General features: G+C 31.7%; 1 long non-coding RNA gene across 1 annotated transcript; it reads right to left on the reverse strand.

Annotated features, from left to right (window-relative positions):
• Positions 1-1,323: 1,323 nt before the first annotated feature.
• On the reverse strand, positions 1,324-3,703 carry LOC143058376 (uncharacterized). Its single transcript, XR_012973035.1, has 3 exons — positions 3,617-3,703; positions 2,649-2,676; positions 1,324-1,356 (listed from the first exon to the last, which is right to left on the reverse strand). It is a non-coding gene; the product is annotated as an uncharacterized LOC143058376 (long non-coding RNA).
• Between the last annotated feature and the right edge of the window lie 16,232 nt (positions 3,704-19,935).

Below are 19,935 nucleotides of genomic sequence, written 5' to 3' on the forward strand. Positions count from 1 at the left end.
TTTCTAAACTTAAAAGTAATAAAGATCACACACCCTTATTGTTCCGATTGCTAAAGACTTTTGCATCCGTCGACATTATCTTCGATTAAAGTAGTATTGATCTGACAACCGCTGTGCATGTATACTTTAACGACCTTTAAATGAATGACAAATGACAACATTGTCATTTTTTGAATGACAATTAAACTGTGTTGGAAAGATAACATAAATACACTTTCGTTTTTCGTTTTTTGTTTTTGTGAAATCAAAAATGAAAAATGAAAACACTTTCATTTTTCGATTTTAGTTTTTGAAAAATCAAAATTGAAAAATGAAAATACTTTTGTTTTTCGTTTTTTGTTTGTGAAATCAAAAACGAAAAACGAAAACACTTTTGTTTTTCATTTTGGTTTTTATGAAATCAATAACGAAAAATGAAAACACTTTCGTTTTTTGTTTTTTGTTTTTGATATTTCAAAACGAAAAGCGAATGGACTCAGATATACACGGACCCTTATTAACCAAAAAGGACAACAATAATAGCAAAAAAGTGACATGTTTTACCAAAAATATGCCGCTCGTTAAATAAATATCATAAGTTGAGAATGGAAATAGGGACTATGTCAAAGAGACAACAACCCGACCAAGAGCAGAAAATAGCTGAAGGCAGCCAATTGGACTTCAACGCAGCGAGAAAATTCCGCATCTGTAGGTGGTCATCAGCTGGCCCCTAAAAAAAATTGTGTACTGGGTCTTTGAAAATGGACGTCACACTAAAAAAAATATTAAATGAACTAAAAAGAAAAAAAAATCATACAAGACTAACAAAGACCACAGTCTCCTGATTTGGGACAGGGGCAAAAATGCGGCGGAGTTAAACATGTTTTGTGAGATCTCTTATAATGTAAAATATTTCAAGCAATACATTGTTTCGTCGGTTGAAAATTGCATCGGTAACAGTTAAAAAGGAACAACATACATAAACTAATTTAATAGTTTTAACCCTTTATATGTAGAATTAGTAGACTTTTCCCGCCGTATTATGTATATCTAGAAGAAGATGTACAAAAAATAACAAAACACCGACAATATTATATATTTTAGCTTTTTATCACCAAATTAACACGTTGTTGACTAACTAAACCACTGCATCAAGTCATAACAAAAGTACGCAAATCTTTCCTTAATGTAGACCTTTTGTCTTTGATTTCTGTATAAATCAATAAATCTGTTTACTTATGAATTAGCTTTAAAAAAAGTTTATAACATTTTGTTTCTGTCTGGGAAAATGCAAAGAGATCTAAATAAAATGTGGATATACGAAAAGTAAGAAAAGTGACCTTACCTTCGGCAGCTTGAACCTCATCTTCGACATTTCTTTTTAGATAAAAATAAAAATACTATGGTGAGATTTACTGTTTAATTAATAAGTATGCAAGTTAACAACTAGGCTGTTGTCGATATACATTGCTTTTCTGAACAATATACTCTTTCATTTTAAAATTTAGAAAGTTATACAAAAATAGCATTCTGCTTTGCCTGTTTGAATCTGAAGTATCTTTTTGATCATGTGACATGTGAGATAAGGGAAACTACAAAACCTATCCAAACTAATACGTCTGTTGTATATTTTTATATTTCCGTTGCTATTGACACAACTGAACTTTACATCTAGGAGGACCATATGTTTGTCATTGCAAATGGTTATTACATATCGCAAAGAATACGTTACGCACAAACATCTCCAATATCCACTTACTTCAGTTAAATGGATAGACCACAAAAGCAGAGGAATGAAGTGGAACGACTGAATCGACACTACATAGGTCATTCAACGAATTATTTATTTTCTAACTTTTTCTAACTAGTGACATCCTTTATATTTTTATATTCCTTAATAGTCGTCGAATATGTAAAGTTATTTGTTTTCAATTGTCGGATTCCTGATTGTAATATTTCAAATGAGTAAAGATTTGTATTGACGGTGGTTGAAGCATGATGCACCCGTCTATGATCTTATGTTCATTATTTTTTTTACCTTATTTGTATCTTAGTAATAAACTGGTGTTAATTGTGTACAATTGTGTACTAACAAACTAATGGTTGTTTGAAACACTTTTCCACAATTTTAGATCAAAACTCGTTGTATAATAGCATGCACATAATTTACAGGATAATAACACATTTAAAGTTCAAAGTTTAAATTAAGACGGTTAAAGTAGAAGTCATTTAATTGTAATATAATTGTGAGAAGCATTTTGTATAATGACAGTAGAATCTTCATTTCAGAATTGCACAATTTCAAAATATTTGAACGTTTTAAAAAATTAGACACTTCACATTAAACGAGCAATTTCGAATCATAATAAAAAAGACAAAAAAACCAGCACACCTTGTATGTTTACATGCATATTTTTTACATGGTTGATGTTGGTACAATTCTTCATCCTTAGAAAGAAGTTAGAAATAAATATAAAGGATATTTGAAAACTTGTAAATTTAAACAATATAAACATTCAAATGATGTTTCAGCAAAGGGAGATGAAAGGTGCTAATGAGACCTTCCTACTCATATATAGAAAGCAATATACCACAAGAAAGAATGTTTATGTTCCTACACCATGCATTAATAGAGTAATGTGTATTTCATTGTATCAAAATATACTTACAAACTGTTGTTTCGTTTCCTATGACTAACTGAAAACATTATATGAATTCATTATTGATCGTAAATTTGATCCAATATAAGTAATCAGTTGTTGCTGAATCATTTTTTTTAAAAACTTACCATGTGCACCAGTTTACAATAGTGAAACCAGTGATGCCATCATAAGTTATGTAAAAAATTAAGGAGATCAACTTTACCATTGTGAATTGTATCCATAACAATTCATATGTATTTAAATCTCGTTAAATCAGCCGTATAACATGTATAATATGAATAATCACACTCTCTACTTGCCCAACAAAGACTCATCGTTGGATTTCGAATGAAAAAGGTCAATTAAAAAAAAAAAAAAAGCATTGAATGTCAATTATTCATAAACGTAATTTATATGAACAGTTACCTTATCAAATAGGTAAAGCCCTGTATATGTGTAAATGAAGTATAAAGCTGCTCTAATGGCACGAACGTGAGTGTATACGTTGTATATCAGTGACGTGCATAAATATTGCAATTAGCATTTCCATCAGAATTGCAATAATTCTGCCCCTCTTTTTCTCGAATGTGAATGAGACTTATCATCAAATGTGTACTTACAGGAGCAACAGTATTTATATTTTTCTGAAGTGTCTGTTGTTAGACTGGTGGTGTTCATGTCGTTTTGTATATGATCGTTTGACATAAAAGTTTAGACATTCTTTTGCTATCTTCCTCATCGCTTTTATAGATGAAAAAACTATCTATAATCTTATAATTTTAGGGAGATTGTTTTGTTTTTTTCTGTACATAATTTTTTTTGGCGATATTCAATCAATTAAAACATTGTCGTCTGTTTGCAAGGACTTTTAAATATTAAAATAATATGCATTTCCAAAATATTTCACAGATAAACAATGCAATAGTACGTTTATCGATAAATGATGCATCTATTGCTATCTTTAATAGAACGTAACATAATGAGTTTCAGAATACCTAAACATTTCACTATTAACAGTACAATCACTGCCAAGACGAGGACACCTATGGTCATTGCAATTAAAGCTGTTTTGTTCTTCTTTGTTACATATCCTAGAATAGAAATAAAACCGTATTATCACTGGTCAAAGGTAGCAGAGCGACCGAATTTACATTTTGATTATAAGCTGGCAATGATTATTTGATATTGAATAACTTCATTTCGGTAGTAGTCAAAACAATGTTTTACAACAATTTTCGGTTTATACTTTGAAATATCAAATGTGGAATATGAGAAGGTTAGGTGTTTTCACACTTTTTAAAAGTCAATATAGAATAGCTCACCTTCGGATTGAATCTCTGTTATGTAGCTTATATTTCCATATTCATTACAAAGAGTAACATTGTACTTTCTTAGCTGGATTGCAGTTAATTGTTTGAATCTGAAGACAACTTGCCATCCATACAATGCTATTTGTTTACCATAGAATTCGTCGCTCGTGGTAATCAGATTTTTTTCTGCTTCTAGTGTTATTACTTCACCATCTGTTGTTTCAATATTTTGACACGTAATGGTAGACAAACTATATACAATAATTTTCAAGTTCATTTGTTTGCCATATTCACCGTATTGAATCCTTTTGTTTTCCTTAACAACAACGGGCGGACCTGAAATAAAGAGCAAGTTCAACATCTCTAAACGTCTTTTTAATGATTTATATTATATTATTTTGTTGGTATCGAGAATCTAGAAAAATACGTGAATTGTTGCAAAACATATATTTCATAAGTTATCCTCTAGCATGTGAACATAATGGGTGATCCTGTTTGACAGGATATTTCAATCCTTCCGGAAAGCCAGATATATTTGTGTACTGTTGCTTTTCTGTTGCTCTTTTTTCAATTTTAGCAATGGTGTAATAATGTATAGTTTATTTTCGTTGAGGTTGAATGTTCTTTTTGTATCCTTTGCCTTCATTTTGAACTAGTAGACTTATAGATAAAGCTCACATAGATGTTTGTGTAAGTAGACAGTAATGAATCATAAGTTAAAATAAAAGGTGAGCTATTCATGTACCTCATAGTAAACCTATTTCATTTATTTTCTACATGTCAACAGTGTGATTAGTTGATATATGATAAATAATATCAAATGTGTTAATATAAATATTTTTATTCCGTTTTAATATTTTGATATAGAGTCAGGTCTTTAATAATGCTGTAAAAACGACGAAAACTAAACGCTAGGAGCAGTATGGAATGATTGTTGATTCACTTTATTTTAAAACAAAAGAAATTGGCACTTTTTGCAAATATTCTCCATGTACATTAGGCACTCCATTTGAAACACTACATACGTAAATTCCACTGTCTTGATATCGATTGCGTTTTTCTTGGATAGGTAATATTAAGGTTTCTGTCCTTTGATGGATGAATCGAATATGTTTATTGAAAAATGATATGTGCTCCCAATTTCCATATGTATAATTCTTTGGGTTACCGTCAGTAATACATTGAAGTGTTCGCTTAATATCACTAGGGGAAAAGCTATGATTTCTAAGCAAGACACTTGGCGGATCTACAATATAAAATTGTATTTTAGCAGTGGGATGGTTTTTACGTAATATATTTTAAAGAGCAATTTTGATTGAGTATAGTATTCATATTAGAGAACTTCATTTCATTAAATCCAAAATAAATCTATGACATGCAGAATGCAACGTTCCAACTGCCAACTTCATATTCTGAGCAGTATCTTACTTCTGATCTAATGTATGACGTAGATATATCTTATTTTATAAGTTTCGATTGTGCAGGTTCCTACTATGCGGAATTATTTCACAAAACAGCTCCAAAAGGAGTAAAAACTAAACCTTTTTTTTTGCTGGTCTGGATCTTTATCAAACAAGAATATTCATTATATCTGTTATTCAACCAACTGTGCTTCTAGTCGTGACAGATTGACTGAGAGTAATTTTGCAAAGTTCATGGTGAATTTATAGCAAGATACGCTTATTTTATCGACGTATCTTGTCTTGTTCCTATTAAAGATACTTTGATTTGCCTTCTTTTAGTGGATTTATGAGATATAAACATCGATGAGATTATATAATCTAAATTTATGTTTATTTTGTATTTTCGTTCAGGTTGTATAATGAAGGGATTAAGAAAGGTACAGTATGAAGGAAAAAAATATGTGCAATGCATTTTTTTGTAGAATGAGTAACAGTGAAATTGCAAATTTCAAACACATTTGTATCTCATTATTTATCCATATTAATTTTATATTGAAGAAACGTTCGCAAAAAAAAAAAGAAAACTTACAAAATACATGAAGAGTTGTGTTTGTAGTAAAGTCTTGTCCTTCAAGTTCAGATTTGCATGTATAAACCCCGCTTTCATTACGATCTATCTTTTTAAAATAAAGGCAAGATGCACTCTGATTATGTAGCTGTTGTTGGTCATGATTTTGGTTATACCATTTCACAGTTTCAAGTGGCAAACGGCTGTTAGATAAGCAGCACAAACGAAGTGAACTTCCTTCGTGAATGGGACTTGATGGTTCGTATGTGATTGACAGGTTTGCCATATCTTCAAAACAGTACAAATAATTCAGTTTGATAAGATAGTTGATATATATAGCTTACTTTAGGGTGTGGGGTTTGCTTATTCTCGGCATCTTCAACTGTGAATGACCTTTGGTCTCTGATAGATATTTTTTCATTGGTAATCATATGACATTTTTGTTTAAATGATAGATTAATTGATAGCAACTGATGACTATTGCAAATCGTGGTCAAAATTGTTAATTCTATACTTTTTAAAGTGCATTAAATATGTTGACTTCCATCTAAATATTGACAATGAGAGCCGGTTGATAACAAAACTTAACGGCAAAAGAATATAAATTCAGCTTTCTAACTGTGAACATTCCATTTATTCAAGTTATATATAGCAACATTACAGAAACGCCTGCATATATAGTATATATGCAATGTCTATTTCACAGATGACAAAAGGAATGTTAAAAAAACTACAATCTCGTCGTCGTCTCTGATATGGGACCAGCAAATAAGACATATCAACGAGTTTGTACTCACATGAGTAACACGACGGATGTCATATGTGGAGAACTCCCAGTTTTGGTGGATTCAGTGTTGCTCAGTCTTTCATTTAGTATGTTTTTTTGTGTTTGTCTGTTTGCTTGTTTGTTTGTTTGTTGTTTTTTTTACTTTGCAGTCATGGCTTTAAACTTATGAGTTTAAATGTTCCTTTGGTATCATTTGCCTCAATTTTAATTGATCAGCATTTATGCAAGGATAACGTTTGATAGTTTTAATTGGCCAGATTAGAATTGAGAATAAAATATCATTTTCAATAGTCATAAACCGTAGCTCTAAGGTCCTTATGTTATTTTTTTCCTATTTGCGGACCATAGAGCTACAGAATTTTCCTATTTTCAAGACGTTCGAAATTCCGACCCAGGTTCAGGTCGCACCAATTTACCCCAAAAAATATTTATCGTCCATGCAAAGCTAGTCAATATATATAGTTCGTTTCGTTAGTTATTTTTTTTAGGATATGACGTATCTACTTATCCTTCAAGATTAATTTTCTTATCACTATCATCTTAGTATTTCCAATTATATAGTTTTACATCGTTCAGCTATTATATTGAATCTTGTCGTTATTTGTTTCGGAAGTCAATATGTGCGTCAACGACTATTCAGGAAAATAAACGGAATAAATGATTGTTTCTGCCTTAAGGTTAAACCAAAAATCATCAATTGGCAACACTACACGTTAGCTATCACACGAATGAAATGTTTAAACAAATTAAAGTATGTATTCTAATCCAGGAAAATTATGAACTTATACAGGTTATTAGTATACGCCTTGAAGCAAATTTCAACTTGGTATCGTCCAAGTTAATTGTCGAAAAGAATAACCTGTCGTTTGAAAAGAAAGTATGTCTATAGGATGTCATAAACTCGATGCTAATTATATTTAGAAAAGAAACAAGAACGTGTCCATAGTACACGGATGCCCAAATCGGACTATCATTTGCTATGTTTATTGGGGTCAAAACTCAAATAAGGCAAGAAAATGAGAAATATCATATCGTAGAGAACATGGTTACTAAGTTTTAAGCTGATTGGACTTCAACTTCATCAAAAACTACCTTGACCAAAAACTTTAACCTAAAGCGGGACAAACGGACAGACGGACGGATGAGCGGACGCACAGAAAACGTTATGACCATAAATTCGGCATGATTGTTTAGAATATAATCGTTTTTGACTTACATTTAAGTTGCACTATAATGGAGAAAGTAACACTAGTGACGTTGTGCATTATTACTGTAAATAGTTGACATTGATATAGGCCTGCATCGTTTACTGTTACATTTCTAATCTCTAAGAAAAATTCTCCAATCGTATTATTTCCAATAATATCTAAGCGATTTTTATGTGGCAGACTCTCCTTGATAAGAGCATCATCTGAATATAAACTAACGTTCCACTTTCTACGTTGATGATACATGTCTAGTTCTTCTACCGATCGGGATTCTGTTTCATTTCGTGCTGGTCCATACCAGTCTACACAGGTAGGGTTTGCACTATATTTCAAAACTACTGTTTCACCTTGTAATGCACTTATGAAAGTCAAACTATGATCTGAAATAATTTTTATATGTTCAGTTTAAGAATAGAATTTAGCCATCAAGGATAATATTTTACTAGGAATTATGTATCGATTGGGTTATGTTGCGAGTTAAATAATTAAGTTTTAAACTATGATTGGTAGATTTTCAGTTAATGCATATTGTTTGCTAAATTTATGTGACTGTATTTTGACACAACTCTTCAAAAATACCGGGGTTATAATTAAATTTTCAAATTTTTTATAATCAGTTTTCTCTTCTCCAATATAACTAGTTGTAATATTTTCAGAAATACATGTAATGATTTTACTTCAAAGTCAAAGAATCTGTCAGTCGTTTTTTCTTATAATTATACTTTTAAATTCTAAATGCCTTCGTAAAAATAGACTGTATAAAAATGGCAAGAGCTTTCCAAAAAGGATAAAATAATGTTCTAAGCTTATTCACCGTGCGGTTGTTATCAATGAATGATGTTTTTTTGTGTGGTTATTGTCAAGTATAGCGAATTTAAGTCATGACTGCTTAGTGCATGCATATTCAGGATTAGCACACCTCAACAATAACTGCAACAGAACAGTTATTCATGGTGAAAAGACTGATGTAAAAGTTAGCATTACAACAGCCATTGACAAATTAGAGTATATTTAATACGTCACTGTACGTAGTATTTTCCATTTCCACGAGTAGTAACGTACGGATTTATAAGAGAACTCTGGCAACGTTTTACAATGCAAATAGCGTGGAAATTTCTGATAATATAATACCGGACTTTATGACCTTACTGTTAATATTCATGCACCTTTCCTCAAAACGTCTAATTGGGGCCCCATATTAGCAAGTGTCAAAAAGGAGTAGTTCGTAAATCGGCATAAATTAAACGTTGAAATATATTAAGTAATGACTTATTACCAATTGTCTATTCCAGACTAAGTACAGAAATGTTCCTAAATTTAACCTGGATTTATGGTTAGCGAAACCTCTCACGTGATTTATGGTGTAATTCAGTTCCGATATTTTGACAAAACTGTGTTATCAATCCGAACAGTAATACTTAGTTAAAGTACAAAATTTTGAATCTAAACGCCAAACAAAAATGGTAAACAAAGCTCATAAATATATAACATATATAAAATATAGTATTAAAAAAACGCTCACAAGAAATTTTGGGCAACAACGAACAACCGTTTGACTCACAACTGAATACAGAAAAGGTCGTACAAACAAGGAAATACTTTTACAAAAAATTGAATCGGAGAAACTGTTAAGTGAATAAAATGATACATAAAATCAGCACCTAGAATCTATCACTCTAGAACAATGAACATTATTCGTGAAGTTGACATTGATTTCGATGAACTTTTTGAGAAACATGTCGACATTTTCGTTGACAAGAGCCTGTCGCCTACTTTTTTGCAGACACCAACGACGTTATATAAAGTCTGATTTGCAGAAGCAAGATCTTTGATATTGTATGACCTGATAAATATATAGTCACTATGTTTGTAAAATGAGCATTATGTAGAACGGATTTACCCGTATCGATTAGTGGAGATATTTAGTTTTATTTACATTATCATTATTATTATTTTGGCTTAACAGGTGATTATGATTTATTCCACGACAACAAGGAAGAAATACTAGTATTAGATATAAATTCAATACATAACTATTTAACTAATAATTAAGTAAATTGTCTTATTTATAACAAGTTATATGAAAATAAACAAAGAAATAGAACTGTAGTATTACAAGTTTGCCATATGATTTTTCTGACTGACAAAAGAGAACTGGCAAAAGAGAATGTCCATAAAAAGTTTTGATGATTGAAAAATGGCTCTGGCATTTCTTGGGAATGCATCTACATTGCTTGGTAAATACCTTTAACGAATACATCGTTGTTTAAAATTAAAGTCTGTTGACCTTAATTAATTACCTGATCCTCGAAAGCACAAAACAAAGCAAAACCCCACATATGTAAGGGAGTTCTTCATTCTGTTTTCTGAAATAAAAGTTATATCATTGCATATTTTATCTATAAAATTGAGAATGGAAATGGGGAATGTGCCAAAGAGACAACAACCCGACCATAGAGCAGACAACAGCAGAAGGTCACCAACAGGTCTTCAATGCAACGAGAAATTCCCGTACCCGGAGGCGTCCTTCAGCTGGCCCCTAAACAAATATATACTAGGTCAGTAATAATGAATGCCATACTAAACTCCAAATTGTACACAAGAAACTAAAAGTTAAAATAAAACAAGACTAACAGAGACCAGAGGCTCCTGACTTGGGACAGGCGCAAAAATGCTATAATATGTTTTAAAGACCTAAAGGCAAAGCTGGGGTTAAGTACGGCCCATCTTCTACCTTAGCGTTTAGAAATTCGGAAAGGGAAATGTCTTTTTTCAACCACGATACAATGTTTTAACAAATTTTAATCGTTAAAAAGCACGCTTTCGGCTGGAAAAAAATTTTACTTTTTAACCCCTTTTCGCATGAAAAATGCAAATCAATTCATCATAGATACCAGAATTCAAATTTTGTTTTTGTGCCAGACGTGCGTTTCGTGCGAAAAACTCTCATCATTGAAGCTAAAACAAAAAGTTTTAAAATAGGCAAAAACATATATGAAGTAAAAGAGCATTGAGGACCAAAATTTCCTAAAAGTGTAACCATCAAAAGCTAAGATTATTTTAAGTTGATGTAGAACAAATAAAGCCTTAGTATTTCAAAAACGTAAAGTTTTGAAAACAGTAGATTTACGATTATGACCAAATAAATGATAATTCATTAACACAGAAGTGCTGACTACATGGATGGTGATACCCTCGTGAAATAAAAACTCCTCAAACAGTGTCATATACCTAGTGATAATTAATAAATTCATCATATATACCAGGATTGAAATTTTGTATGTTCGCCAGACGTGCTTTTCTTCTACGAAATACTCATTAGAGACGCCCAACTGCATTATAACTGTTTATGTGTTTAATATCATAAAATTGTTCTGCTTTAATCTGTTCATATACACAAAAGTTTATGCCTGATTTAATTAAATGACAAATTATTTAAGTATTACCTTTAGCCTTTAGTGGATGCAAATAGCGGTTTTGTTCATACATCAATGGTAAATGTTTATATTAATAAACACATAATAATGTTTCCTGGATGAATTATTATTTCCTTTTACAGCCATTCCATAACAAGGTTGGATAGACTTTGCATATATAAAATCCTTTTGAAATGTTTTAATCATTTTGTATTATTGGTTATTCCTTTTTTTTATTTTTATGTCAGAGTGCATCCTACGGTCTTCAAAAAATAATATTTTTTCTTAAAAAATCCTCAATTGTTTTATTTGTAAAATTCATTCAACAATAAATCACTGTGGGAAAAATATATTTCCGGAAACACTTTTTCCTTGAGTAGGTTGGCTTTATCATCAATTACATTCTCTTTTTAAAGTTTTATTCATTTTAAATGATTGTTAATTCTTTCCATAGATTACATGTCAGAAGGCATCATACTATCTGCAATCCTTTTTTGGTGTTATTCAATTTTATTTTTATGAATACTATTTTTGTGATTATCAGCGTCCGATACATGAACACCTTACCTTTTTTTGTTTCCAACTTGAAGGCAGTTTATTCGTGTGTTTTGTTTGTACATGTAATGAATACATTGAAATGCCGGAAATATTTGTTTTTAACATGTTTAAAAAAACTAATGGTCTTTTATATTGTCAAAATGTTTTCTGTTCTTTCAGGCCTTGTAGTACTTGTTTATTTATTATACCAAACTAATATTTGGATTATAAATAAAGTATCTATGTATACACTTGTTTTCTCGATGAATACCATTTCTTTATGTTATTGTTATGGATTTTTTTTTTTAAGACAGCATTCTCAACATTATCTTTACTTTGCATTGTATTGAAGACAACACGTATTTATTGAACGTACCTTTGTACAAAACGCAAAGAAGCCATTTTCTACTTTACAACTCCATTTAGTTCATTTGAAAATAAGACTCATGTCATTGATCTAATATAGAAGGCTCCTGTTTTAAAAATAATATCGAATACAAGATTGTACGTCCTTGCTTTAAAAATATCTTCTTCGCTCCTTACATAATCAAACATTCTACTGATCAGTGTTTAAAATCATGGTATCAACAGTTTCACTTTGTAACTGACTCAATAACTATTTTAACATCCAACTCTAGGTGTACTATTTTAGTTTTGAATTATAAAATAGGATATTGATATAATTTATCAATTTTAGCAATTGCGTGTATATATTTCATATTATTAATTAACTACACTGTTATTGGACTTAATATGATGAAAACTGCCTATGCAATATAAGGTGTAAACTCGGCCAATACAGAATAACTCAGCCAATATAGATTTTTTTCTGTATTGGCCGAGTTTTTCTGTATTGGCCAAGTTGACACAAGTGCAGGATTTCGGAACGTCTCTAGTTTTTACATCGAAAGTCACGATAATCACAAACTGATAGTAAACAGTTGTTTGGAAGACGCAGTTTTCATTTAGTCATCTCAAACGTGCTGAAAAGGTCAGCATGGCATATATTTCATGCTAAAGACGGTCACATTTATTTAAAAAGCATTTTGAAAGCATACGATGGAATAGTTCAGGTTTGGGGAACGAGTAGATTACCGCAAAGTTCATTGCTTGACGACCTCATAATTTCACGATTGTGCATAAACACATGCAATGGCAGTACCTTTCCAATTACTATTTATGTGTTGCGTCTGAATTCAAGTTGTAACACTTTATAGTGACTGAAAAGGGTAGAAAAATTCATCAGATGAGAAAATGTTCAAGACACAAATGTAACACTGTAGTTAATTAATAAAGATACTATTACTTGTATTTCTGTATTGGCCTTGTTATTGGTCCTCGGCCAGCTGTATTGGCCTTCGGCTTTGCCTCAGGCCAATACAGCAAGCCTCGGACCAAGACCAAGGCCAATACAGAAATACTTACGCAATAATATCATAGTATTTACTAAAAATCGTTTATTTCGTACGTGAACTTTTAATATGGCACGACAGTTATATTGTAACGTAGATGTAAGGACACAAATTGATGTAAATTAACCAACAATAAGCGTATGATTTTTTTTATAATGCTTAGTGTTATTCAGAAACTAGTAGAAGGTAGTTAGTTATCTTTTAGACGATTCATGTAAAGGTAAGATATTAAAAAAATATCAGATTTTCAGTGAATTTTTGTTTTCCTGATGGCAACGAATTGCTTGAAAAGATACATTCATATGTATTATAGCGTTATAGATTTGATACGATTTCAGTAAAATGTTTAGTTTAAAATGTGAGGCTTACCGAACGTTTTAGAAATTTATAATTCATATTTAGACGATAGACAGCCATACTTAATAAATCTTTCCAAACTTCTCTAAATCTATACACAAAATTGTTCTTTCAATATTATGTCAATAGCTATATTGGCATGGTTGCAAATTTTTGGAAACGAACAAAATTAAACAGAAATGAGCATCAAGTCAAGAAAAACAAAAAAAGTATTATATTTTATAATATTTTAGCATGATTTATTATACTATTTTAATTGCTAGGTTTACTCGTTATACATTATTTCGTACATGCAATCAATTTATAATGCCTAACATGATTTTGACACGTGTTTTGATATAAGTGTCATATTTATTTTCTAAAATGTATTTGTCACTTAAAATTATTTATCGTCGTCCAATTGTATGAACTTTTTTATAGGTTCTTTTGTTTTTATGTTAAAAAATAACGTTTGTGTCTTGAAATGTATTGCTTTTTTAATCAACGAAAAAAGAGGAAATAACTGCCATATTATTGACTTGGTAAAAACATATTCCAAAGAAAATGGTACATTAATCTGTGTTTTATTGCTAGCTGAACCTCCCAATATTTCGACAGTTGTTTATAGTTTCGTGATATTGACAGATCTGATAGTACTCGTAGTCACTGACAGCTAGTACAAAGCCACTTATAACTAATAGAAAAAATCATGCCTCTAAGACTAAATTATCAATCAGTACACATCCAACATCCCATGGATCAAGCTTAGTTAAACTAGTAAAAATGCATGCGAAATCATACAATATGACTTCTTGGTGAAAAATAAATCCTACTTTGTAAAAAAACACTCTAGATTCAAACAAATAATTCTTTGAAACTGACTCTAACAAGATGGTTGATTGCTGTCAAGTGGGAACCAACTGTGTCCCTCTTCTCTCCAACTTGTTAATTTATTTATATTATTTCATACAGGAACTTCTAAGGAGGAAAGAAAAGAAGTTATCAATATCCTCTAACTTCACTCTCCGTTATATATATATATATAGAATTCTCTCACTAAAATAATTAAAAAACTATGTTGAATGAATCTTTCTCATGGAACTGGAAATACTTGCAGATACGATTAAGTCTGTCTCATATCTAAACCTACATCTAGAAATTGACAATGAATATAGGTTAAAAACAAAACTTTTCGACAAAAGATATTACTTCAGCTTCAAAAACAGGGTCGAAAGTTACCAGAGGGACATTCAAACACATAGATCGAAAATAAACTGACAACGCAATGGCTTAAAAGGATAGGACAAATACCAGATCATAAGACCAAACATTGAAAACAACACGAACAAAACCAAAACCTTGGGGGATCTCTTAAACTCTGGAAGGATAAGCAAATCCACATGTAACACCCGTGGTGTTGTTCATGTTATTACAAACCCGGTAAATAGTCTCGTTCGGTAAGTCACATTCATATAAAAGGAACGGGATTGTAGTTACGACACAAGGAACATATCCAATATTATCTGTGAAACCGATATTCGATAACGGTAAACCAACTGGTGGTGGTGTACGTAAAATTTACGACGGGATGATTTAAACTTCACCATTTGGAACACTTGGTTAAATAGTTTCCTTGTGAGCAGCAACCCTTTATCAAGCGAATATTTATAGGAAATATAAGTCCTGGAATATTATATAATTTGGGAGATAAATGCTTCGTATGTAGACGCTGTTGGAATATTGCTAGATAGAAATGGACAAGTTTACACTTGGGAAGCTGAAATCCTTTTTTTTTTGTCGTTAAGTTTTGTTTTCAACCGACCCTTATTGTCAAATTATAGATGTGATTCAAGATATGAGGTAGACTTAACTGTATCTGTTGCAAAACACCTATCCTACCTCCATGACAAATATTTTGTTGTCGCCGCAGATAAAGCCACAAACAACATCGTTTTTGTTTGTAAAACTCATTAATTGCTTGATAAACGAATTAGGTATTGGAAATTCACTTGGAAACACATCATATACCCTATCGACACTTTCCAAAGAGAAAATCCTGGATAATCATAGGTCTGTTCTGTGTTCCTTTGGAATTTCAAACAAAGATGAAGAACTGAATCTTCCATCACTGTATTGGATACCTAAACTACATTAGTGTCCTTACAAACAACGGTATATTGCTGGGTCTTCCAAGTGCTCCACGAAATCTCTTTCTAAATCATTAAGATCTATTTCATCAGTAATCAAAGGCGGTCTTCAAAGTTATTGTGAAACTGCCTATTCTAGAGGGGCGTGAATCAGACGTGGATACTTAAAAATTCCAAAGATCTTTTAGAGTACATACAATCTATCTCTCTTTCATCTTGTAACAGTATTAAAACATTTGACTTTTCTACTCTTTACACAAGTATTCCACATTCCAAACTAAAAGACAAAAGAGTTGGTATTGCTTTGCTTCAAACAAAAAATTCTCTGAAACTGATTTTATCAAGATACTTGATTTCTTGATCGACAACATATTTTTTACGTTCGGAGGATGTGTTTTTTCAACAGACTCTCGGCATTCCAATGGGAACAAACTGTGTTCCTCTACTTGCCGACTTGTTTCTTTATCATTTTGAGGCTGACTTTATGCAGAAACCTCTTAGGAAGAAAGATAAGAAGTAAGCAATATTCTTTAACTCTACTTTCCGCTATATAGATGATGTTCCTTCACTAAATAATTCAAAATTTGGTGACTATGTGTAACGCATCTATCCCATCGAGCTAGAGATAAAGGATACTACAGATATAGTTAAGTCGGCCTCATATCTTGACGTACATCTAGAAATTGACAATGAGGGTCGGTTGAAAACAAAACTTTACGACAAAAGGGATGATTTCAGCTTTCCAATTGTGAACTTTAAGTAGCAACATTCCAGCAGCACCTGCATACTGGGTATATATCTCCCAATTGATACGATATTCCCGTGCTTGCATTTCCTATCATGATTTTCTTGATAGATGGTGCTGCTCACAAGGAAGTTATTAAACCACGAGTTCCAAATGGTGAAGTTGAAATCATCCCTTCATCAATTTTACGGACGCCATCACGAGTTGGTTGACCGTTATGTAATAACCGTTTCACAAATGATATCGGATATGTTCCTTACGTCGTAAGTACAATCCCCTTCCCTTTCATGAATGTGACATACCGAATTAGACTATTTACAGGATTTGTTATCACATGAGCAACACGACGGGTGACACATGTGGAGCAAGATCTGCTTACTCTTTTGGAGCACCTGAGACCACCCCTAGTTTTTTGGTGGGGTTCGTGTTGTTTATTCTTTAGTTTTCTATGTTGTGTCATTTTTGGTGTTGTTTGTTTGTCTTTTTTCATTTTTAGCCATGGCGTTGACAGTTTGTTTTAGATTTATGAGTTTGACTGTCCCATTAGTATCTTCCGTCCCTCTTTTGTATTCTTTTATGTCTAGTTCGAAGGGATAGATGCGCTCAATATAGTCACCAAATTGTGAAATATTTAGTGAGGGAACATCATCATTAGCGGAAGGTAAAGTTTAAGGATATTGTTAAATTGTTTTCGTTCTTCCTAAGAAGTTTCTGTAAAAAGTCAGCTTTAACAGAATAAAGGAACAAGTCGGTAAGAAGAGGGTCATAATTTGTTTTAATGGGAATGCCGATAGTCTGTTGAAAAAACACGCCCTCCAAACGTTACAAATATGTTGTCAATCAAGAAATCAAGCATTTTTATAATGTAAGTTTCAGAGATTTTTTGGTTTGAATTAGAGTGGTTTTTTTTACAAAGTAAGATTCATTCCTTCATAAGACTAGATACGTTGGCTATTTCTTTTATTATGAAGCAAACCAATACCAACACTTTCAATTTGTCGTTTAGTTTGGAATAAGGAATATTTGTGTAAAGTTTAGAAAAGTCAAGTGTTTTAATACTATTGTAAGATGGAAGGGTCTTAGATTGTATGTACTCTGATAGATCTTTGCCATTTTTTAGTATCCACATATGATTCACGCAACTTGTAGAATATTCCGTTTCACAATTACTTTAAAGCCTGGCTCTGATTGCTGATAAAATTGACGTTAAAATTTTAGGAATAGGTTTATTAGAGTACTTTGAAGACCGAGCAATATACTGTTGTTTGTAAATATACTTATTTAGTTCATGTATCTAATTACAGTAATAGAATATCCAGTTCTACATCTTTGGTTGAAATTCCAAAGAAACATTATAATAGACCTATGATTATTCAGGATTTCCTCTTTAGTAAGTATATGTTGAGTTCCAAAGTGAATTGCCAATACCCAATTCATTTATCAAGCAGTTTATGTAATAAGATTTACACACGAAAACTGTGTTGCATGGGGCTTTATCTCGGGGAGAACAACATATTTGTCATTGAGCTAGGATAAGTGTTTGAAAACATTTGGGTCTTTAAAGATTGACGTATTGTGCATTGGTAGACCTATTCTGTTTCGTAATTCCGATTTTTATCAACGAACACACAGCCTTGTGAATTTTCAGCTATGACCTTTCCATTTCTATGTAACAACATTACAACAACGCCTGCATATAGATTGTCTTTCTCCCAATTGATACGGTATTCTAGGGTTTGTATCCTTATTTCTCTGATATAGTATTGCTGCTCATAAGAACGCTATTAAAACAAGAGTTCCTATTGTTGAATTTGAAATAATCCTTAAAGTTTTATTAAGTCCATCACAAATTTGTTGATCGTTATGGAATATCCATTTCACAAATGCTAGCGTATATGTTAATAATGTTGAAGCTACAACCACGTCCCATATTCCCTAATAAAACCAAAATAATAAGACTTATTGACGGGTTTGTACTAACGAGAGCAATACAACCAGTGAAGCAGGATCCGTTTACCCTTCCAGAACATCAGAAATAACCCCAGTTTGTTGAAGCATTAGTTTTAGTCTTCTTTGTTCTCTTTTTTGTACTTCTGTTTTTGTTTTTTTTTTTTGTCTTTTTTTAATCAGGTGTTGTCAGTTTAGGTTTTGTATTATGAGTTTAAATCTCCTTCTTGTATCATCAACCTCTCTTTTATCACCTGTATAGAAATGCTTTACTTTACGTGAAAGAATTCGCTATTGACTCAAGTAACATGAAAGGTCGATTGCATGTCACAAATAGATATGAAGGGAAAATTAAAATCACAAAAATACTGAACGCAGAGGAAAATCAATTCGGAAAGTCCATAATCAAATGGCAAAATCAAATAACAAAACGCATCAAAAACGAATGGACAAGAACTGTCATATTCCTGACTTGGTACAGGCATTTTCAAAATACATTAGACAACGTTAATTGATATGTGAGTTATGAAAATTAGTCAGACTGGTCATGAACGTCCTGAATGGACACCAAATAACCTCAGGATATAATTGTTTGATACATATAGAGATTTCCATGAATGAAACGTTTTTGGTACTTTATCCATTGTTATCTGCAAAATGTTTTTACAAAATGTAAAAGGTCGGATGACTTATCCGCTTTGTATAAATCAGTTTCCTACATGAACAGGGAATTAATCGTCCTTTTTAGAACGTACTGACATTCACTGGCGACACAAATATATTAAATGTACACCAAATGCTAGGATATATAACCATTCAATTGGTCAAAGTTTGTAAAAAAACGATGTTTTAGCAACACAAAAACGTGTCAATGAAATAACATGGTACCAGTTGTGTTCAAATGAAATCTTATGACATTGACATAAATATGCAATTTAAAAAGACTTGTCTGTTGAAATAATCTGCGGAAATAGGAACCAGCATGCACACAAACTCATCTAGTATTATAATGTGTCTCAGTTAGGGGAGTTGTTAGTTGTGTCCACGTACAACAACTATATCTTACAATAACGTCAACGAGGCAAATATGGTATTGTATTATTTAGTTTACAAAAGTAAAATTCAAATAATCACCATTTGGTTTCTCTGTCATAGTAATGTTATCGTATCCCAAAATGATTACACATACATGCATTAATCATTTCGAATATAAATAAAATCAAAGTTTCCGTAAATATTTCCTGAATACTTCATAAGTGGAAATGTCTCCTCGAAAAGTGTATTAACATACTAAATAAAGTCCATTGTTTTGTCAAATTTGTTTCCTCCATACACAGGAAATAATTCTGTCATTTCTGATCGTACTAATATTCATCTGCGACAAAATTAATCGTTGAAATAATTCAATATAAAACTAGCTAATTTTCGAATGAGTAAACAAATAATCCTAAAGTTGCATTCAACTACACCATTGTTCTCTAGTTGATTGTTGTCTCAT

This window comes from Mytilus galloprovincialis, chromosome 14 (assembly GCF_965363235.1).
Source record: "Mytilus galloprovincialis chromosome 14, xbMytGall1.hap1.1, whole genome shotgun sequence".
NCBI classification, from domain to species: Eukaryota; Metazoa; Mollusca; class Bivalvia; order Mytilida; family Mytilidae; genus Mytilus; species Mytilus galloprovincialis.